This window comes from Ranitomeya variabilis, chromosome 2 (genome assembly GCF_051348905.1).
Source record: "Ranitomeya variabilis isolate aRanVar5 chromosome 2, aRanVar5.hap1, whole genome shotgun sequence".
NCBI classification, from domain to species: domain Eukaryota; kingdom Metazoa; phylum Chordata; class Amphibia; order Anura; family Dendrobatidae; genus Ranitomeya; species Ranitomeya variabilis.
In genome coordinates this window covers 142,457,641-142,481,192 of record NC_135233.1, presented here as the reverse complement: position 1 = coordinate 142,481,192, position 23,552 = coordinate 142,457,641, and the positions used below count along the sequence as shown (strand labels likewise).

Genomic DNA, 23,552 nt, shown 5'->3' with positions numbered 1-23,552 from the left:
GTCAAACTGTGTTGGAGGCGCGAGTTCCCTTTGTAATGAGACGCAGCACAGATGTCAAGAATCCCACCTTGGTGCTGGGTGCAGCCTCCTGAGCGTTGTTATTTGCTGTACAGGAGTCTGCGCTGTCGTGTTATCCCCTGGCCTAGCGCTGTTAGCGCTGCCCATCTTCTGACCTCATTTAATGTTGGCTGGTGCGGTTCGCGATGCCCATGAATCACAGCCCCGCAGTGTATTGACATAGTTAAAACACTGCGGGGCTGGGATTCATGGCCTGGCGCAGTACATATGTTCGCCTCTCGCTTGGGTTCTTACACCTGCTTCAGACTATGTGGCGTCAGCTGATCCCTTATCGCATGCCACGGCCATGAAGCCGCACAGTCTGAAGAAGGCGGAAGGAGATGAGGGACAGGCGAACTGATGCACTGCTCATGCCCATCAAACACACCCTCGCAGTCCCAATAAATAAGACACCGAGGGGCGTTGTGTGGGTCAGGGCGGCCGCAGAGGCGCAGGCAGCCAAACAATGATGCCAGAAGACGGGCAGCGCTACCAAGGGGGTTGCAGCGTGTCATTACAAAGGAAAGTCACACCACCGGGACGGTTAAATGGTCACACAGAGGACACATTGCAGACGTGTTTTCAGTTCCACATGTGCGAGGAGAATACGTTTCTGAGCCACCTTGCACACATGCAGCATTACCGCTGTACAAGGTGGCTGGATAACGTAAAAACGCCTGGGGGAGGGGGGACAGGTTCCCTTCAATTTCAGTTCTTGTGTCTGCGTGGCTTTTGCAGGACACGTTGCCGGCTGCACAGCAGGGGAACAGCTGGCGGTGCTGGACCCCACTGACACATTGGCTGGTGTTTTTCTCTGTGCAGCTAGCACATCTGGGCCCCAACTGGCGGTTTGTTAGAGCCCAGGGTCAGCAGGAGGAGGAGGAGCAGGAGCAGGGGGAGGGGAGTGTAGGCCGAAGCCTGCACTGGCGGCAGCTTTGGGTCTGTTGTGTCTGCGTGGCGGTCGCAGGACACGATGCCGGCTGCACAGCAGGGGAACAGCTGGCGGTGCTGAACCCCACTGACACATTGGCTGGTGTTTTTCTCTGTGCAGCTAGCAGTACCGGGCCCCAACTGGCGGTGTTGGAGCCCAGGGCTCTGCAGGGGGAGCAGAGTGTAGGCCGAAGCCTAATTGAACCAATTTCAAAGGTAACCTTTAACCCCCCCTCAGGGGTTACAAAGTAGAAGAGCCACAGCTTATGCAGCAGTAGTGCTGCACAAGTCAAAGGTTGCTCTTTTAATTTCGCTCCTTGCACACGCTGAATGAAACACGTATAACATTTAGCCCTTTAAACAGTCAAACTGTGTTGGAGGCGCGAGTTCCCTTTGTAATGAGACGCAGCACAGATGTCAAGAATCCCACCTTGGTGCTGGGTGCAGCCTCCTGAGCGTTGTTATTTGCTGTACAGGAGTCTGCGCTGTCGTGTTATCCCCTGGCCTAGCGCTGTTAGCGCTGCCCATCTTCTGACCTCATTTAATGTTGGCTGGTGCGGTTCGCGATGCCCATGAATCACAGCCCCGCAGTGTATTGACATAGTTAAAACACTGCGGGGCTGGGATTCATGGCCTGGCGCAGTACATATGTTCGCCTCTCGCTTGGGTTCTTACACCTGCTTCAGACTATGTGGCGTCAGCTGATCCCTTATCGCATGCCACGGCCATGAAGCCGCACAGTCTGAAGAAGGCGGAAGGAGATGAGGGACAGGCGAACTGATGCACTGCTCATGCCCATCAAACACACCCTCGCAGTCCCAATAAATAAGACACCGAGGGGCGTTGTGTGGGTCAGGGCGGCCGCAGAGGCGCAGGCAGCCAAACAATGATGCCAGAAGACGGGCAGCGCTACCAAGGGGGTTGCAGCGTGTCATTACAAAGGAAAGTCACACCACCGGGACGGTTAAATGGTCACACAGAGGACACATTGCAGACGTGTTTTCAGTTCCACATGTGCGAGGAGAATACGTTTCTGAGCCACCTTGCACACATGCAGCATTACCGCTGTACAAGGTGGCTGGATAACGTAAAAACGCCTGGGGGAGGGGGGACAGGTTCCCTTCAATTTCAGTTCTTGTGTCTGCGTGGCTTTTGCAGGACACGTTGCCGGCTGCACAGCAGGGGAACAGCTGGCGGTGCTGGACCCCACTGACACATTGGCTGGTGTTTTTCTCTGTGCAGCTAGCACATCTGGGCCCCAACTGGCGGTTTGTTAGAGCCCAGGGTCAGCAGGAGGAGGAGGAGCAGGAGCAGGGGGAGGGGAGTGTAGGCCGAAGCCTGCACTGGCGGCAGCTTTGGGTCTGTTGTGTCTGCGTGGCGGTCGCAGGACACGATGCCGGCTGCACAGCAGGGGAACAGCTGGCGGTGCTGAACCCCACTGACACATTGGCTGGTGTTTTTCTCTGTGCAGCTAGCAGTACCGGGCCCCAACTGGCGGTGTTAGAGCCCAGGGTCAGCAGGAGGAGCAGGGGGAGCGAAGTGTAGGCCGAAGCCTGCACTCGAGCAAGTTGAAAGGAAACCTTTAACCCCCCCCCCCCCAGGCGTTTGTAGCTGAAAGAGCCATTGTGTACAGCACTAATGCTGGAAAAGGTAAACTTAGCTCTTTTAATTATGGTCCTTGCACATGCGGAACCTAACAGTTATGAAATGTGTCCCCTCACAGCGTTAAACCGTCCGGTAGGTGGAACTTTCCTTTGTCGTGTGACGCAGCACAGCCATCATTTTTACCCCCTTGGCGCCGTGCGCCGCCTCCTCAGCGTTGTTTGAATCTGTCCCGGAGCCTGCGCTGTTAGGTTAGCCCTTGGCCATGCACACATTTTGCGCTGCCCGTCTTCTGACATCATTTGGTGTCAGGCTGGCTGCGCCTGTGCGGGTGCGCTGGCCGAGATCCCGCCTCGCAGTGTCGTCTAATGTAATCCCACCGCGGGCCTGTGATCCGTGCCCGTGCGCAGTGCATATCCTCGCCTCTCACTCCCCTCCCTACGGCTTTTTCAGACTGTGCGGTGTCACGGCCGTGGCATGCTATTAGGGACCAGCTGACATCGCACAGTCTGAAGAAGCCGTAGGGAGGGGAGTGAGAGGCGAGGATATGCACTGCGCACGGGCACGGATCACAGGCCCGCGGTGGGATTACATTAGACGACACTGCGAGGCGGGATCTCGGCCAGCGCACCCGCACAGGCGCAGCCAGCCTGACACCAAATGATGTCAGAAGACGGGCAGCGCAAAATGTGTGCATGGCCAAGGGCTAACCTAACAGCGCAGGCTCCGGGACAGATTCAAACAACGCTGAGGAGGCGGCGCACGGTGCCAAGGGGGTAAAAATGATGGCTGTGCTGCGTCACACGACAAAGGAAAGTTCCACCTACCGGACGGTTTAACGCTGTGATGGGACACATTTCATAACTGTTAGGTTCCGCATGTGCAAGGAGCACCACGAAAAGAGGCACTTTTTCCCTTTGCATCATTACTGCTGCACAAGGTGGCTCCTTCAGTAACAAACGCCTGGGGGGGGGGGGGACAGGTTCCCTTAAAGTAAACTTGTTGTGACTGCGTGGCGGTCGCAGTACACGTTGCCGTATACACAGCAGGGGAACAGCTGGTGGTGCTGAACCCCACTAACACATTGGCGAGGTGTTTGGCTCTGTGCGTACAGCACTTCTGGACGGCAACTGGCGGTGTTGGAGCCCAGGGACAGGTGGAGGAGGAGGAGGTTGGAGGAGGTTGGAGGAGGTAGGAGGGATTGCCACACACACAGCAGGGGAACAGCTGACGTTACTGAACCCCAATAACAGAGGAGGGACTGTTGACTGTGCGTACAGCACTTCTGGACGGCAACTGGCGGTGTTGGAGCCCAGGGACAGGTGGAGGAGGAGGAGGTTGGAGGAGGTTGGAGGAGGTAGGAGGGATTGCCACACACACAGCAGGGGAACAGCTGACGTTACTGAACCCCAATAACAGAGGAGGGACTGTTGACTGTGCGTACAGCACTTCTGGACGGCAACTGGCGGTGTTGGAGCCCAGGGACAGGTGGAGGAGGAGGAGGAGGTTGGAGGAGGTAGGAGGGATTGCCACACACACAGCAGGGGAACAGCTGACGTTACTGAACCCCAATAACAGAGGAGGGACTGTTGACTGTGCGTACAGCACTTCTGGACGGCAACTGGCGGTGTTGGAGCCCAGGGACAGGTGGAGGAGGAGGAGGAGGTTGGAGGAGGTAGGAGGGATTGCCACACACACAGCAGGGGAACAGCTGACGTTACTGAACCCCAATAACAGAGGAGGGACTGTTGACTGTGCGTACAGCACTTCTGGACGGCAACTGGCGGTGTTGGAGCCCAGGGACAGGTGGAGGAGGAGGAGGAGGTTGGAGGAGGTTGGAGGAGGTAGGAGGGATTGCCACACACACAGCAGGGGAACAGCTGACGTTACTGAACCCCAATAACAGAGGAGGGACTGTTGACTGTGCGTACAGCACTTCTGGACGGCAACTGGCGGTGTTGGAGCCCAGGGACAGGTGGAGGAGGAGGAGGTTGGAGGAGGTTGGAGGAGGTAGGAGGGATTGCCACACACACAGCAGGGGAACAGCTGACGTTACTGAACCCCAATAACAGAGGAGGGACTGTTGACTGTGCGTACAGCACTTCTGGACGGCAACTGGCGGTGTTGGAGCCCAGGGACAGGTGGAGGAGGAGGAGGTTGGAGGAGGTTGGAGGAGGTAGGAGGGATTGCCACACACACAGCAGGGGAACAGCTGATGTTACTGAACCCCAATAACAGAGGAGGGACTGTTGACTGTGCGTACAGCACTTCTGGACGGCAACTGGCGGTGTTGGAGCCCAGGGACAGGTGGAGGAGGAGGAGGAGGTTGGAGGAGGTTGGAGGAGGTAGGAGGGATTGCCACACACACAGCAGGGGAACAGCTGACGTTACTGAACCCCAATAACAGAGGAGGGACTGTTGACTGTGCGTACAGCACTTCTGGACGGCAACTGGCGGTGTTGGAGCCCAGGGACAGGTGGAGGAGGAGGAGGTTGGAGGAGGTTGGAGGAGGTAGGAGGGATTGCCACACACACAGCAGGGGAACAGCTGACGTTACTGAACCCCAATAACAGAGGAGGGACTGTTGACTGTGCGTACAGCACTTCTGGACGGCAACTGGCGGTGTTGGAGCCCAGGGACAGGTGGAGGAGGAGGAGGAGGTTGGAGGAGGTAGGAGGGATTGCCACACACACAGCAGGGGAACAGCTGACGTTACTGAACCCCAATAACAGAGGAGGGACTGTTGACTGTGCGTACAGCACTTCTGGACGGCAACTGGCGGTGTTGGAGCCCAGGGACAGGTGGAGGAGGAGGAGGAGGTTGGAGGAGGTTGGAGGAGGTAGGAGGGATTGCCACACACACAGCAGGGGAACAGCTGACGTTACTGAACCCCAATAACAGAGGAGGGACTGTTGACTGTGCGTACAGCACTTCTGGACGGCAACTGGCGGTGTTGGAGCCCAGGGACAGGTGGAGGAGGAGGAGGTTGGAGGAGGTTGGAGGAGGTAGGAGGGATTGCCACACACACAGCAGGGGAACAGCTGACGTTACTGAACCCCAATAACAGAGGAGGGACTGTTGACTGTGCGTACAGCACTTCTGGACGGCAACTGGCGGTGTTGGAGCCCAGGGACAGGTGGAGGAGGAGGAGGAGGTTGGAGGAGGTAGGAGGGATTGCCACACACACAGCAGGGGAACAGCTGACGTTACTGAACCCCAATAACAGAGGAGGGACTGTTGACTGTGCGTACAGCACTTCTGGACGGCAACTGGCGGTGTTGGAGCCCAGGGACAGGTGGAGGAGGAGGAGGAGGTTGGAGGAGGTAGGAGGGATTGCCACACACACAGCAGGGGAACAGCTGACGTTACTGAACCCCAATAACAGAGGAGGGACTGTTGACTGTGCGTACAGCACTTCTGGACGGCAACTGGCGGTGTTGGAGCCCAGGGACAGGTGGAGGAGGAGGAGGTTGGAGGAGGTTGGAGGAGGTAGGAGGGATTGCCACACACACAGCAGGGGAACAGCTGACGTTACTGAACCCCAATAACAGAGGAGGGACTGTTGACTGTGCGTACAGCACTTCTGGACGGCAACTGGCGGTGTTGGAGCCCAGGGACAGGTGGAGGAGGAGGAGGTTGGAGGAGGTTGGAGGAGGTAGGAGGGATTGCCACACACACAGCAGGGGAACAGCTGACGTTACTGAACCCCAATAACAGAGGAGGGACTGTTGACTGTGCGTACAGCACTTCTGGATGGCAACTGGCGGTGTTGGAGCCCAGGGACAGGTGGAGGAGGAGGAGGAGGTTGGAGGAGGTAGGAGGGATTGCCACACACACAGCAGGGGAACAGCTGACGTTACTGAACCCCAATAACAGAGGAGGGACTGTTGACTGTGCGTACAGCACTTCTGGACGGCAACTGGCGGTGTTGGAGCCCAGGGACAGGTGGAGGAGGAGGAGGTTGGAGGAGGTTGGAGGAGGTAGGAGGGATTGCCACACACACAGCAGGGGAACAGCTGACGTTACTGAACCCCAATAACAGAGGAGGGACTGTTGACTGTGCGTACAGCACTTCTGGACGGCAACTGGCGGTGTTGGAGCCCAGGGACAGGTGGAGGAGGAGGAGGAGGTTGGAGGAGGTAGGAGGGATTGCCACACACACAGCAGGGGAACAGCTGACGTTACTGAACCCCAATAACAGAGGAGGGACTGTTGACTGTGCGTACAGCACTTCTGGACGGCAACTGGCGGTGTTGGAGCCCAGGGACAGGTGGAGGAGGAGGAGGTTGGAGGAGGTTGGAGGAGGTAGGAGGGATTGCCACACACACAGCAGGGGAACAGCTGGCGGTGCTGAACCCCACTAACACATTGGCGAGGTGTTTGGCTCTGTGCGTACAGCACTTCTGGACGGCAACTGGCGGTGTTGGAGCCCAGGGACAGGTGGAGGAGGAGGAGGTTGGAGGAGGTTGGAGGAGGTAGGAGGGATTGCCACACACACAGCAGGGGAACAGCTGACGTTACTGAACCCCAATAACAGAGGAGGGACTGTTGACTGTGCGTACAGCACTTCTGGACGGCAACTGGCGGTGTTGGAGCCCAGGGACAGGTGGAGGAGGAGGAGGAGGTTGGAGGAGGTAGGAGGGATTGCCACACACACAGCAGGGGAACAGCTGACGTTACTGAACCCCAATAACAGAGGAGGGACTGTTGACTGTGCGTACAGCACTTCTGGACGGCAACTGGCGGTGTTGGAGCCCAGGGACAGGTGGAAAAGCAGAGGAACACAATGTAGGCCGAAGCCTGAGAAAGTCGAAAGGGAACCTTTAACCCCCCCCAAGGCGTTTGTAGCTGAAAGAGCCAGCTTGTGCAGCACAAAAGATGCAAAAGGAAAAGGTGGCTCTTTTCATCATGCTCCTTGCACACGCAGAACTAAACACTTATAAAATGTGTCCCCTGAAACCGTGAAACCATCCCGGAGGTGGGACTTTCCTTCTATGACGCAGCACAACCGTCATTCCTACCCCCCCGGCGCCGCGCCCCAGCTCCTCAGCGTTGTTTGATTCCGTCCCGGAGCCTGCGCTGTTATGTTATCCCGTGGCCAGGCACACTTAGCGCTGCCCATCTTCTGACATCATTTGGTGTCAGGCTGGCTGCGCCTGTGCGGCCGCGCTGGCAGAGAGCCCGCCTCGCAGTGTCTTCTGATTTAATCCCACTGGGGGCCTGGGATCCATGGACATGCGCAGTGCATATCCTCGCCTCTCACTCCCCTCCCTACGGCTTCTTAAGACTGTGCGGTGTCACGGCCGTGGCATGCTATTAGGGACCAGCTGACACCGAACAGTCTGAAGAAGCCATAGGGAAATGAGTGAGAGGTGGAGGTTCAGATATGCACTGCGCATGTCCATGGATCCCAGGCCCCCAGTGGGATTAAATCAGAAGACACTGCGAGGCGGGCTCTCTGCCAGCGCGGCCGCACAGGCGCAGCCATCCTGACACCAAATGATGCCAGAAGACGGGCAGCGCTAAGTGTGCCTGGCCACGGGATAACATAACAGCGCAGGCTCCGGGACGGAATAAAACAACGCTGAGGAGCCGGTGCGCGGCGCCGGGGGGGTAGGAATGACGGCTGTGCTGCGTCACATTACGAAGGAAAGTCCCACCTCCGGGACGGTTTTACGGTTGCAGGGGACACATTTTATAAGTGTTAAGTTCTGCGTGTGCAAGGAGCTAAACAAAAATAGCTACCTTTTCCTTGTGCAGCATTACTGCTGCACAAGGTGGCTCTTTCAGTAACAAACGCCTTGGGGGGGGGGGGACAGATTCCCTTACATTTCAGTTGTTGTGTCAGCGTGGCGGTCGCATGACACATTGCCGGCTACACAGCTGGGGATCAGCTGACGTTACTGAAACCCAATAACACTGGGTCGTATGTTTTGACTGTGCAGACGGCACTTCTGAGCCTCAACTGGCGGTGTTGGAGCACAGGAATTTAAGTTCAGGTGGTAGAAAGATGAACACAACAGGAGACCTGGATAACGTATACAGTGACCTAATTATTTAATCAGGAGGAGGAGTGGCAAATTCCTGCGAGATCCAGGCCTTGTTCATTTTCAGGAAAGTAAGCCGGTCAACGTTATCGGAGGATAGTCGCATGCGACGGTCAGTTAGTACACCACCTGCAGCACTAAAGACACGTTCCGATAATACACTGGCCGCAGGGCAAGACAGCACCTCCAATGCATACTGGCTTAGCTCTGGCCATGTATCCAGCTTTGAGACCCAAAACTTGAAAGGGGAAGAGCCGTCTGGGAGTACAGCAAGAGGGCAAGACATGTAGTCTGTCACCATCTGACGGAACCGTTGCCTCCTGCTGACTGGAGCCGTCTGTGATGGTGTAGACTTTTGTGGGGGGCACAGAAAACTGTGCCACAGTTGGGCCATACTGGTCTTGCCTTGGGCAGAGGCACTGCTTCTGCTCCCTCTTTGTGCAGAGCCTCCACCACTGCCTGGACGCACTGAGCTGCTTTGGAATGCACTAGCAGCACTTCTCTCAGTTGGAATGGAGAAGATGATGGAATTGACCAGTGTGTCTTGGTACTCCCGCATTTTTCGCTCACGGTTCAACGGTGTGATGAGGCTTTCTACGTTGTCCCGGTAGCGAGGATCGAGGAGGGTGAACACCCAATAATCAGACATGTTGAGAATGTGGGCGATGCGGCGGTCGTTTCTCAGGCACTGCAGCATGTAATCCACCATGTGCTGCAGACTGCCAACTGCCCAAGAAACGCTGTCCCCTGCTGGAGGCGTGATCTCTGCCCGCTCGTCATCACCCCACCCTCGCTGTACACACTGAGTACTGGACAATTCGGTAACTCCCTCCTCTGGACGGACGTCTTCCTCCTCCATTGACTCCTCCTCATCCTCCTCACAAACTGTCCCCTGCCTAAGCATTTGTGAGGAACCACGTGGCGCTGACTGTCCAGAAGATGATGGAAATGGTGAATCCTCATCCTCCACCTCTTCCACAACATCATCCCTTAGCGCTTGCAGTGATTTTTCAAGCAGGCAGATAAGGGGGACAGTCATGCTGACTAGTGCATCATCTGCACTCGCCATCCGCGTGGAATAATCAAAGGGACGCAAAACCTGGCAGACGTCATTCATAGTGGCCCACTCTGTGGTTGTGAAGTCTGTACGGCGCTGAGTGCGACTTCTTTGCGCCTGAAGCAGCTGGTACTCCATTACAGCTTGCTGCTGCTCACACAACCGCTCCAACATATGTAACGTGGAATTCCACCTGGTAGGTAGGTCACATATGATGCGATGTTCCGGCAGGCGGTGTCGGCGCTGCAGAGCCGCAATGCGCGCTTTTGCCGTGCTGGAACGCCGCAAGTGAGCACACTCTAGGCGGACCTTGTGCAGCAGTGCATCAAGATCCGGATAGTCCCTCAAAAAGCTCTGCACGACCAAATTGAGCACATGTGCCAGACATGGGATGTGAGTGAGGTTGCCGAGGCCCAGAGCTGCCACCAGATTTCGGCCATTATCACACACTACCATGCCTGGCTGGAGATTCGCTGGCACAAACCACACATCGCTCTCCTGCTTGATGGCATTCCAGAGCTCCTGCGCTGTGTGGCTACGATTCCCCAAAAAAATTAATTTCAACACGGCCTGTTGACGTTTGGCCACGGCTGTGCTCATGTCGGTCGTAACAGGTACACGTTCATCACGGGTCCATGTGGAGGTGGACTGTGACGGCTCCTGCAGCGATGATTCTGAGGAACTGGTGTAAGAGGAGGAGTCAATGCGTACAGAATGGATTCCTGCAATCCTTGGAGTGGGCAGGACACGTCCTGCGCCACTCGCACGGTCTGTACCCGGCTCAATGACATTAACCCAATGGGCAGTGAGGGAAAGGTATCGCCCCTGTCCATGTTGACTGGTCCACGCATCGGTGGTGAGGTGGACCTTGCTACTGACGGCGTTCAGTAGCGCGTGTTTTATGTGTCCCTCCACATGCTTGTGCAGGGCAGGGACGGCTTGCCTGCTGAAGTAAAAGCGGCTGGGCACATTGTACTGTGGGACTGCCAATGACATCAAGTCACGGAAGCTGTCAGTCTCCACCAGCCTGAATGACAGCATTTCCAGTGACAGAAGTTTGGCAATGCCTGCAGTCAGAGCCTGTGCTCGTGGGTGGTTTGACGAGAAAGGCCGCCTTTTCTCCCATGCCTGTACTACCGATGGCTGTAGACTGGGCTGGGAGTGTGTGGATGACTGGGAAAGTGGTGCTGCGGGTGGAATTACAGCGGGTCTCTGGACAACAGGGCCAGAGGTTCTTCCACGGCGATCCTGGGAGGAAGCCGAACCAGCTGCGTGTGAGCTAGAGGAAGAGGCAACACGAGCTGAAGAGGTGGTAGCTGCCGCTGTTGGTTGGCCTACCTCTTCAGTGTGTTTTTCTAACAACGCCGGGTGCCTGGTGCGCACATGTTTCCACATGTTGGAGGTATTGAGGCTGCTGACATTTCGACCTCTTTTGACTTTGTGATGACACACGTTGCATCTGACATAGCAAATGTCATCTGCAACTGTGTCAAAAAAGGACCAGGCACTGCAAGTCTTGGGAGCGCCCTTTTTGGCTTTTGGAAGAGACATGCTCCTAACGGGTGCCAAAGCGGAGGCTGCAGGATCCGCAGTCTTCCCCCTCCCTCTCCCTCTTTGGGCCGTACGGGGAATCTCTTCCTCAGAGCTGCTCCCACCACCTTCCTGTCCCTCACGCCAAGATGGGTCGAGGACCTCATCATCTACACTACCCTCTGCCCCCAACTGCTCCTCCTGGGTAGTCTCAGCAGCAGAGCACGCACCAGTAAGTGGCACCTGAGTGTCATCATCAGCTGATGCGGCCTGCGATGTGGTGACCGGAGCCACTGGCCCACCCGCCTCTTCAGAGGAAGACAGAAAAAGCTGTTGGGCATCACTGCACCCTGCCTCTTCTTCCATTTCTCCAATGCTGCTTGGCTGGCCCCCTGTTTCCAAGCCAAGAGATTCAGAGAACAGAAGTAGAGACGGCTCCTGTCCTGGGCTCTCTGTCTGCCTGGGCAATTTGGCAGGTGGTGAAGAGACAGATGGCTGCTCTCCAGTGCTCTGTGTCTGAGAGGATGTGGCACTAATGGAAGTTGATGCATTAGCTGCCATCCATCCGACAACGGCTTCAATTTGGTCTTCACGCAGCAGCGGTGTACGGCGCTCTGACACAAAGCTGCGCATGAACGACTGTTGCCTGGTGAAAGTGGGTGCTGATGAGTCACCGGTGCCCGCAGCAGGCACAGAATCCCCACGTCCCCTCCCTGCTCCGCGCCCACGCCCACGTGCCTTACTCACTGCCTTCTTCATCTTGGTTGACTGATAAAGATAAGCAGAAAAGTACTAACGGATTTGTGTGCTTATTCCTGAGCAACTCCTCCTAACAGGTATAAGAAACACTAATTTTCTAAAGTGTGGACTAGACTTTAATATGAGCTAATGTGGCCTACACAAATGTAAAGTGGTGTAACTGGTGTGTTTGGTGAACTTTATTATTTATTTCTTTTTTGGGGGCTGAACTGACAACAGATAGAGCTGCAGTCACACAGAGACCGTGCAGACAGCCGTAAACGGCGCTGCAAGGCCCAAAAACCCTCCTCTACTTTATCCTATGTAGTGTTTTTCCACAAATTAGCTGGAGACGGGTGGAAAGACACTAATAGGATTTTTTTAAATTAATTAGCAGCAGACTACACTACTTGAAAAAAAATTAAAATTGATTTGGCGGTATGACGCAGTGAACAACCCTGAGCTGGAGACAACCAGGCTACGGCTGCTCACAGACTACAGGGCGAGCTGCAGTCACACGGAGACCGTGCAGACAGCCGTAAACGGCGCTGCAAGGCCCAAAAACCCTCCTCTACTTTATCCTATGTAGTGTTTTTCCACAAATTAGCTGGAGACGGGTGGAAAGACACTAATAGGATTTTTTAAAATTAATTAGCAGCAGACTACACTACTTGAAAAAAAATTAAAATTGATTTGGCGGTATGACGCAGTGAACAACCCTGAGCTGCAGACAACCAGGCTACGGCTGCTCACAGACTACAGGGCGAGCTGCAGTCACACGGAGACCGTGCAGACAGCCGTAAACGGCGCTGCAAGGCCCAAAAACCCTCCTCTACTTTATCCTATGTAGTGTTTTTCCACAAATTAGCTGGAGACGGGTGGAAAGACACTAATAGGATTTTTTAAAATTAATTAGCAGCAGACTACACTACTTGAAAAAAAATTAAAATTGATTTGGCGGTATGACGCAGTGAACAACCCTGAGCTGCAGACAACCAGGCTACGGCTGCTCACAGACTACAGGGCGAGCTGCAGTCACACGGAGACCGTGCAGACAGCCGTAAACGGTGCTGCAAGGCCCAAAAACCCTCCTCTACTTTATCCTATGTAGTGTTTTTCCACAAATTAGCTGGAGACGGGTGGAAAGACACTAATAGGATTTTTTTAAATTAATTAGCAGCAGACTACACTACTTGAAAAAAAATTAAAATTGATTTGGCGGTATGACGCAGTGAACAACCCTGAGCTGCAGACAACCAGGCTACGGCTGCTCACAGACTACAGGGCGAGCTGCAGTCACACGGAGACCGTGCAGACAGCCGTAAACGGCGCTGCAAGGCCCAAAAACCCTCCTCTACTTTATCCTATGTAGTGTTTTTCCACAAATTAGCTGGAGACGGGTGGAAAGACACTAATAGGATTTTTTTGAATAAATTAGCAGCAGACTACACTACTTGAAAAAAAAAAAAAAAAAAGAACAGTATGAGGCAATGAACCACCCTCCCTGAACTGAATACAACCAGCTATGGATGGCCTATGTGGCTGCACTCAGACTAGAGAGTGGGCTGCACTCACACACACACACACACACAGACCTTGCAGATCGCTGTGAAAACAGCGCTACAAGGCAAAAGCAAGGTGAATAGTAGGTGAACACAGCGGTTGCTAAATTAGCCTTTGGAAAGCACAAAGAAGCAAATCGCTATCTCTAAACTGTCCCTCAGTCAGCAAACAGCGTCCTGTCACTAACTGAATTCACAGCAGAGTGATCGGAAAATGGCGCCAGCGACTTTTAAACTGCATCATGACATCATTTCAGCAGCCAATCACAGCCTTGCCAGTAGTTTCATGCCCTCCATGCTAAACAGGATGTGCCCACACTTGGAATCATTCTCATTGGCTGAATTTCTGAATTTTGAATCTTGGAACTTCCGATTCCGGTATCCGATACGCGGCAAGTATCGGAATACCGGTATCGGAATTCCGATACCGCAAGTATCGGCCGATACCCGATACTTGCGGTATCGGAATGCTCAACACTAATTGCATCATAATCTCAAAATTCAGAAACGAAAAAGCCTGAAGAATGGACTGCTCACCTTCTTTAACCGCTTGGCATATTTGGAAACCTGAAGAGGTTAGAAGACGTTGAAAAGACTGAACACATGAAAAAAAAAAAAAAAAAAAAAACATGTTTTCATTCTTTTGGGAATTTTCAGAGTCGTTTTTCTGGCAGATCTTGGAGCAAAAGACATGTCGCGCACATCACCTGAGGCAGGAACAGAAGACAAGAAGATGCAACCACAGTCAGTGATTTTAGAAGTTGTTAAAAAGTCACCTTAGCTAAACAGTCATCCACTTGTGTAGAAGTTTATAAGGCTTTTCCAGTTCCCATAAATCAGTGTACATTATGCACATAGCACACCCTTATGCTTTCTATGATTACTTCATAGGAAAGGAAAAAGTGACAGATTCTCATGAATGCTAAGGCACACAGTCATTGTGCATTGTGAAACGTCATGTGCATCAGATATCCGTGTACATAAAGGCTTCTATATCTCAGTGAGAGAAGAGCGAGTCAGTGACATCCACCTCGGTCCCCTTCATATAAATGAAGTCTTTATGTGAAGTCAAACAGTTTTTGGCAGACAGATGTTATTATCACTGGAGCAGTACTGGCCCGCAGCATGCTGAGGAGGCAAAGTTTATATTGATGTGTCCAAGTATGGAGGATTTCCTCAACGCCTTATCTTAGGATTTGCTTCGCAGTTAAGAATTTGGAATGCCTCCATGGTATTTTAATAAAGCCAGAGGCGACATGCTTGTCCAGACTAGCACAATCAGAATATCTTTCTTATTACTTGGTATTAAGAATCTAAAAGCTAAAGAAGTTGAACATGGTGGTTTTACATCAATTAAATACTTTCTTGCCAAGAGAAAGAAAACAGAAAATATATAATATTTTGGTACCCCATCTGTAAGCAGCATAAAGTAGGGTCATAGATTCTGATTCCAGAGATGTATCACTTACTTGCTTGCTGCAGTTTTGATAAAATCACTGTTTTATCTGCAGCAGATCTCCCAGTTCTCTGAATGCTGAGCTTCATATAAGCCCACCCAGTCCTCTGATTGGCAGCTTTGTGTACACTGTGCATAGGCAGAAAGCTGCCAGTAAGTGGTAGGAGCGGGGTTATACAGAGCTCATGAATATTAAGGACTACATGGAACAGGCTTACTAGTCCTCTAGTGATAATCTCATATAAAATATGTAATATAGTGAAGCTTCCTCTTAACCCTCTCACGACATGCGCCGTATACATACGGAGCAAGTCAGAAGCAGGTGAACATTAAGAGAAAGTCCGGGCTGCTGTTGATCTCCGACTTCCTCTTTGTGTTCACTTCATACAAAGGTGGAAACAGTGACACCAGCGCTGATTGGGTGCCAGGATAACGTGTTATAACAATCACACGACGGCCTGGTACGAGAGTGCCGACACCACCGCAATGGTAGGTGAGTATAAGCATTTTGTATCTTATCAGAGCCAAACATTTAGATCAAGAAAGGGTTGTCCTAATAGTGGACAACCCCTTTAAGGGTGACATGTCATGAGATTCATGGTGCCTGAATTAAGGACAGCATAAGTCAGACACTGGCTGCATTATTACAACCTTGTATGTTTTACATTAAAACCTTGTCTGCGACATTTCAGATAGAATATACTGTGAAAAGCTGGCTGGGCACTATGTGTCTCAGAAGAGACCCATCAGTCAAGGGGAGCAGAGCTGGGAAATGGGGATTGGCCTTGGACTAGTCATCCAAGACCCATAGTCCCCGGCCTGTTATTCAGAGTATACTTTCTCTTAAATGCCATTTCAGAATAAAGGATACAAAGCTGCAATAACTCATCAAGTGCCTGATTCATGGTTTCCAAACCAACAATCTTATGATCAGTACTTTTTAAAATAGGTGATCAATATCAGATTAATTGTGGTCCAACACTCAGCACCCAGGCCAATCAGCAAGAACCACAGATGGATGTGTACAGATCAAGAATACCACAGCACCATACACTGTGCAGTGAGCCTTCACAAGTACTGCAGCCCATCTCCTATTAAAATGCAGTAACCAAGAATGGCCACTACACTAGGTGTAGCGCTGCGATGTTTCGGTTAGGTCCATCAAGCTGTAAATAGAAAAAAGTCACAACTTCACATGCAGGGCCGGCAGGCCTTGCACTCTGGCAACTTCAGGACCTTTGGTGAGGGCCTGGCATTGAAAAAGGAGTGTGCAGTGAAGGACAAGACACCGGCCACTGAATCTCTCCCATCAGAGTGATAGAAGTGCTCATTGGTCAGAGCTCGTGTCCTCCTGCATGGAGCCTCTGATGGGGTTGCGGAGAGCCAGAGAACCTGCACCTGCCAAGCTGAGCTGCCAGATAAGTTTGTATTCGTGACGCCACCTGTGGTTCTCGGTCAGAGGGGACCGACGCTGCTTAAAGGGGTCCTTTGGGGCAATGTTACTGCAGCAAAGATGGTGATGGTTCCCACACGTGAAGCGGGGTCCCCAGGGCTCCCGGTGTGTTTGGCAGAGATGGTGAATGCCGGAAAATAAATGGAGGACACAGGGTTGCAGTCTTTACCTGGTTTACTGAAGTTGAAGTCAGCCTCAGTCCAGGGTACCGGCAACAGGTGTTGATGGGGTCCAGGCAGCCTGAAGACAAGAGGAAATCCCTTCGCCTGGTCAGTTTGGGAGCACTTCACTTTGCACTGATTTCTAGTCCCTTGTTGCCTGTGGTGTCCCAACAAGGTTCTCTTGCTCTCCTGTCCTGGAACAGTACCTGTGTAGAGACCGCAGGTAAAGAAGGATGCAGGGACAAATAGGAGCCAGAAAGCAAATAGCGTTTTTAACTTTCTTTTTAACTTCCAACCAAAAAGATAACAAACGTTTTCCACGCAGGGAACTTATATACAAGAACACAATCTCGCAGTAAATCCCAATTATTATATGGCCGCCCTGAACTACACCCGTAGAACGCGGCAGCGCCTCACTAGTGACTCCCTACTAAGATAAAGTCAACAACGGTCACTTATCAGTGCTGGTTCAGCGATGTAGTCCTGACGGGGAGGCTCCGACAACGCCGTAGTCCTGATGGCGGAGGAAGGAGGTGTCTTCTGGCGACGGGCCCAGGCGTAGAGTCGAGTCCAGAATGTCTTTTGCGGTGCTGCGTTCCCTCCTGCAGGCGGACGTTGATCCGAGGTAACAGCCTCCCAGTCCAGAGAAGAGTCTTTTTGAGGAGGATTAGGAGAATAATCAGTATCAGTCACAGCTGAGACGAAACCATGCGAGTCTGTAGCACTCTCTGGCAAGGTGTTCTCAGGGAGCGCGGTAATACTGTCCCTGAGCTGGTCAGCACTACCCCTCTGCCTGGGGGGTCGCTGCCGACGAATGCGTCTCTTTTTGGGGGCTCCAGTAATTGCCCGCAGTGTCTGTTGCACGTTTTCCCCCTGCTTCCTGCAAGTCTCACTGCGGCCTGCACACTCACAGCAACTGCGCTGCAGTTTCCTCTCCTCAGAGATTTCCCGCGCTTCTCTGCCCCTGCTTTCGCGCGTTTTGCTTTTTATCCTCTCCTCTCCCTGCGTCACTCTGCCTCCTGTCACATGAGCCTGGCTTCCCATGCACCCCTCAAATCCGTCCCCCGGAACCCCGACTCCCGGCAACAATGGTTCCACCCGTCTGCACAGCTCACCAAGTCCCTGTCCCCTACATTCCCCCACCCTGTATGCTCGCCAGTCCCTGGGCGAGGCCTTCGCACTGACAGGTCGCCCACCTGACGGATTGTTCCACACTTGGGTCTGTCTAGTGTGTAAGTCAGGACTGTAGCGAGTTGGGGGTCTACCGGCAGTAGAACGTTCAGAACGTCGTGGCTCGGGTCCTTGTGTAGGGGGTGTTGGGGGAATGTCGTCAGCGGAAGGGTGACTGGTCAGGGGTAGTGTAGTAGTCGAGATAGGGGGAGTATTTTGACGCCGTTCTTCTTCTTCATCATCTTCTTCATCCCACCAATGGTTGTTGGGGGACTCAGTCGTAGGTGGCTCTTCCCTGATTGCGGATTCCGGGGTGTCCGAGTCAACAGAGCGACACAACCGGAGCATGTTGCGATGAAGAATGCGAGTACCTGTACTTCCGAGGGCCTCAGACTGCACTTCATATACAGGTCCATGCGGGTCTATACGGCGAAGCACCCGATAGGGTGTTTTTTCCCAACGATGGTCTAACTTGTTTTGCGGTCTTTGCTCTCGAACGAGTACTCGATCACCTGGCCGGAACTCTGGGGGTTTTGCTGTAGGGGTGCTCCGATGCTCCACTTCCCGAATTCGAGTGTGTACCAGTCGGTGTAAGGTCTGCAGCCGATGCCGATGATCACGCACCCACGAAGCCATCCCTGTTCGGGGGCCTTCTTCCTCCGAAGACAGTTCCAGATCTGTCATGCCTTTTCCTGGGCGCCCAAAGACCACTTCATACGGGGTGCGTCCTGTGACTTGATGAACTCTATTGTTGTAGACCCACACTAGGTCAGACACGTACTCCGGCCAGCGGGCCTTCTGATCTTGTTCTAGCGCACGCAGCATTTGAAGCAAAGTCCGGTTAAACCGCTCACAAGCCCCATTTCCCTGGGGATGATACGGTGTGGTGCGTGACTTATCAATGCCGTAGAGGCGATGCAGCTCTTCCATGACCTTGCCCAAGAAACAGGCGCCTTGATCCGAATGTATTCGCCTCGGACAGCCGTAAACTTGAATAAAGTTCTTACAGATAGCGCTCGCCGCCGACTCAGCTGTCTGATCACGGGTAGGGATGACTACCGCGAATTTTGAAAAATGATCTACCATAACGAGGCAGTGTTCGTAGCCTTGATGCGCTGCTCCAATGGTAATGTAGTCTATCATTAATACTTCAAAAGGGGCAGACGTCGTGATGCTCTGCACAGGCGCCCTTTCCTCCGGTGACTTGGTTAGCTCACATTGTCGACATTGTCTACAGGCAGTTTGTACTTCCGCAAGCAGCCGAGGATGATAGAACCGAGTTTGCAGCCACTTAAACGTCCTCTTCACTCCGAAGTGTGCCCCGGACTCATGAGCTTCTTTAGCAACTGCGGCCACCACAGGCCCTGGTAAGACCATCTGCCAGGTCGGCTCAGAATCTGCCAGAGCCATGGTTAAGTGGCATAAGAGCCCGTCCTGAAGAGTTAGGCGCTCCCACTGCCGCAGAAGAAGGTTCAGATCTGACGGGAGAATTTGTCCAGGGGTTCTCACGGGCAATAGACCATTCGTTATCCACTGTCGCAATGGAGCTAGTTCCTGGTCTTCCTGTTGTAGCTGTATCCATTCGTCCCGACTCTGAACCAACAGTCCTGCAGCCGTTCCGTTCCCGGTCTGTTCCCGGCTCACAGCCGTCTGAGCAGCGCCCCCGATGGCGTAGGGGATTTCTTCTCCCTCCAGCTCCTCATCTCGATTAGTTCTTGGTGGATTTTTCCGCAGACGAGATAATGCGTCAGCATGAACATTCTCCGCTCCTCGCTTGTAAAGGATACGGTATCTGTACTTGGCCATCCGGGCTACCCAGCGCTGTTCTAGGGCACCCAATTTCGCATTTTCCAGATGTGCCAATGGGTTGTTATCCGTGCGTATCAGCACCTCGGAACCGGCCAGGTACTCAGCGAACCGCTCCGTCATAGCCCACACCACGGCCAGCAGCTCCACCTTGAAAGAACTGTAATTGTCTGGGTTCAACTCAGAGTCATGAAGAGACCGACTCGCATAGGCGATCACTCTCTCCCGCCCGTCCTGAACCTGAGACAACACAGCCCCCAATCCCTGAGAGCTGCCGTCGGTGTGTAGGATGAACGGTTGCGAAAAGTCCGCATAAGCCAACACCGGCGGCTCCATGAGAGCTGTCTTCAAGTCCCGGAACGCTGCTTCTTGTGGCTCCTGCCATTGTATCTTCTTTCCCCGTTCCTTGGGGGAGCTTCCTTTCAGCAGGACTTGTAGATTGTGAGAACGGCGAGCAAAATTCTTCACGAAGCGCCGGTAGTACCCAGCGAGGCCCAAGAACGCCCGTACATCTTTAGCGGTCTCCGGTGTGGGCCACTCCTGGATTGCAGCAATCTTCTCCTGCGATGGCCGGACTCCTTCGGCGGACACCACATGCCCCAGGTACTCGATCTGTTCCCGGAACAAGTGACACTTCTGGGGCTTCACCTTAAGCCCGTATTTCAGCAACCAGTCTAGTACCTGTTCCAGTCGGCACAGATGTTCCTCGAATGTTGGGGCGTAGATGATGATGTCATCCAGATAAATGAGAGTGGCCTCGAAGTTCAAATCCCCCAGACACCGCTCCATTAATCGTTGGAAGGTGCCTGGAGCGTTGGCCAGCCCAAACGGCATTCGATTGAACTCAAATAGTCCCATGGGAAGGATGAACGCTGTCTTAGGACGATCTGCTTCTGTCATCGGGACCTGCCAGTATCCGCTGGCTAGGTCTAAGGTGGAAAAATATTTGGCCCGACCCAGCACGGAGAGAGACTCCTCGATACGGGGAAGTGGATAAGAGTCTCGGACGGTGCATGCATTTAGCTTACGATAGTCCACACAGAACCGGAGCGTGCCGTCCTTTTTCCGCACCAGCACGATCGGGGCAGCCCACGGGCTCTGACTCTCGCGGATCACTCCCTTTTGTAGCATCTGGCCTAACAACGTCTTTACTTCCTGGTACATCTGCGGGGGAATCTGTCTGTACCGCTCCCTGATGGGCACTGTATCTCCGGTCGGAATTCCATGTTCGATGGCCGTGGAACAGCCAAAATCATCTTCATGTTGCGCAAACACTTCAGCATAGTGTCCAAGGAGCCGCTGCACTCGCAAGACTTGTGATGGATCCAGACCCGGTAATTCTGCTCGCATATGTTCCAGAATAGTTTGACCTTTTCGTAACGCTATCAGCTCAGGATCCTGTGTAGACCGGACACTGACCATCCAGGGATCAGGGGAATCCACCTTTAACTGTAAAGTATCTGGAGGAGGCATCACTTCTAACGGTCGTAACACTTTGGCCATCTCACTTCGGACCCGTAGCACGACATCGTGTTCGTCCACATTCACACATCGCACTGGTACGGCCCCATTTTTAACAGTAGCCAGAGATCGGGCCACCAGCAGTCCTGTGGGCAAAGGGGACGTAAAGGTGGGCTTAACCTGCACTTGCACTCCTTCCAGAGGGATGCGAGCTCGGATGGGCAGGGATATAACAGTCTGTCCTGGGGGAAACGTCACTTCTGCTGTCGGGGAGGTGATTACTTTCCCTAGTATGTCTCCCTCCTGAAAGGTCTCTTGCACACGGACTTCCCTCACTAACTGTCTGAACACGGAGCCTTGAGGTGTACTGGTCCCCCACTGATTGAGTGTCTCTTGTGTGGTCTCCCCTAACAGCAAACTGCCAAAGTCCTTCAATACATTCATCCCCAAAGTCACGATATGTTGTGGGCTGGGATCCCCCCGTGTCAACACAACCCCCCGGCGGCCCAGGTCTTTCCCACATAAAGATATTTGCATCCAGGTGACCCCTTCCACTGGGATGGGCAGCTGATTGGCGGCCTGCAACCGGATTACGGGGCCCCATTGGGGTCTGACTGACACAGGGAAGTGTTTTCTAAAATAGGCCTCGGGCATAGTCGTGACTTGAGATCCGGTGTCCACCAGACAACGTACAGCCCGCCCTTCAAACTCTGCCCAAACCAGGGGGCAGCTGGCAACCAAATTTTCGGGACTTTCACCACCCATCCGCGGGGATTCTGACTCCGAGCGTCGTCCCCTTAGCTCGGAGTCCTCTAGTTTAACGCCCGCCGTGACGAGGCCCTCCCTCTCCGGGGGCACTCCCGTGCGAAATGTCCTGCCTCCCCGCAACCATAGCAAGCACCGGAGACCGGATAATATCCTGAACGAGCGCCACGAGCTGGACTCCCAGACCCTTGCCCCCGGGGTAGCTCCCTTGGGCTTCGCGCATTTTTTTTTACTTCGGCCAGTTCGTCTCGGATTTGTTTGAGCTCCTGCCGCATCTCCTGAACCCACGACGGCTCACCCCCTCCTGGTGCAGCGGTCTGGATAACCCGAGCCTCTCCTGTCAGGACCGTCACCCCCCTCTCTTGCTCCCGGGTGCGGGCCTCATTGCCTATGTCGGAGAAAGTCAGGCGCGGGTCGACCCGCACTCGTTCACGTAGAGCCTGTTTGGTCAACTCATCCCGCAGTCCCGTCACCAGTTGGTCGCGCAGGGTCACGTCGACATGTCCCATCCCCATACCATCTTTCCGCACGATTGCAATGTTTAGCTCTTGTAGAGCATTCATGTACTGAGTGACAGTCTCGCCCTCTTTTTGTCGCCGTCCAAACAACCGGGCCCGCAGCTCTCCCACGTCGGTGGGATCCCCGTGCGTCCCCTCTAACACATGTAACACCCCGGTAAAAGTATTCCGCTCTGTGGGGGGTCTCAACATCACTGAATCTCGGGCCTCTCCGTCTAATGCCATAATGGCTACCTCAGCTTCCAGGGCCGGGGTCATAGGATGCATTCTCAACAGCCCCCTCATCCTCTCAGTCCAGCTCCACAACAACATGTTGCTCCCATTAAACTTGGGCAAATTGTTTAACATGGCCCCCAATGAGAGAGAAGCTCTAGGCCCAGCCCCATCCTCCGTATCTTCTGGCTCCTTCTTTGGATCCTGCATCCTGCCGACTACGCCAAATGTAGAGACCGCAGGTAAAGAAGGATGCAGGGACAAATAGGAGCCAGAAAGCAAATAGCGTTTTTAACTTTCTTTTTAACTTCCAACCAAAAAGATAACAAACGTTTTCCACGCAGGGAACTTATATACAAGAACACAATCTCGCAGTAAATCCCAATTATTATATGGCCGCCCTGAACTACACCCGTAGAACGCGGCAGCGCCTCACTAGTGACTCCCTACTAAGATAAAGTCAACAACGGTCACTTATCAGTGCTGGTTCAGCGATGTAGTCCTGACGGGGAGGCTCCGACAACGCCGTAGTCCTGATGGCGGAGGAAGGAGGTGTCTTCTGGCGACGGGCCCAGGCGTAGAGTCGAGTCCAGAATGTCTTTTGCGGTGCTGCGTTCCCTCCTGCAGGCGGACGTTGATCCGAGGTAACAGCCTCCCAGTCCAGAGAAGAGTCTTTTTGAGGAGGATTAGGAGAATAATCAGTATCAGTCACAGCTGAGACGAAACCATGCGAGTCTGTAGCACTCTCTGGCAAGGTGTTCTCAGGGAGCGCGGTAATACTGTCCCTGAGCTGGTCAGCACTACCCCTCTGCCTGGGGGGTCGCTGCCGACGAATGCGTCTCTTTTTGGGGGCTCCAGTAATTGCCCGCAGTGTCTGTTGCACGTTTTCCCCCTGCTTCCTGCAAGTCTCACTGCGGCCTGCACACTCACAGCAACTGCGCTGCAGTTTCCTCTCCTCAGAGATTTCCCGCGCTTCTCTGCCCCTGCTTTCGCGCGTTTTGCTTTTTATCCTCTCCTCTCCCTGCG

General features: G+C 53.5%; 1 long non-coding RNA gene across 1 annotated transcript in view; it reads right to left on the bottom strand.

Moving 5' to 3' along the window:
- Positions 1 to 14,337, bottom strand: part of LOC143804693 (uncharacterized) — a 73,263-nt gene extending 58,926 nt beyond the window's left edge. Inside the window, exons 1-2 of the long non-coding RNA XR_013221077.1 lie at positions 14,231 to 14,337; positions 14,061 to 14,118 (exon numbers count right to left, since the gene is read on the bottom strand). This is a non-coding gene — a long non-coding RNA (uncharacterized LOC143804693). The remainder of the gene's footprint in view (positions 1 to 14,060; positions 14,119 to 14,230) is intronic.
- Between the last annotated feature and the right edge of the window lie 9,215 nt (positions 14,338 to 23,552).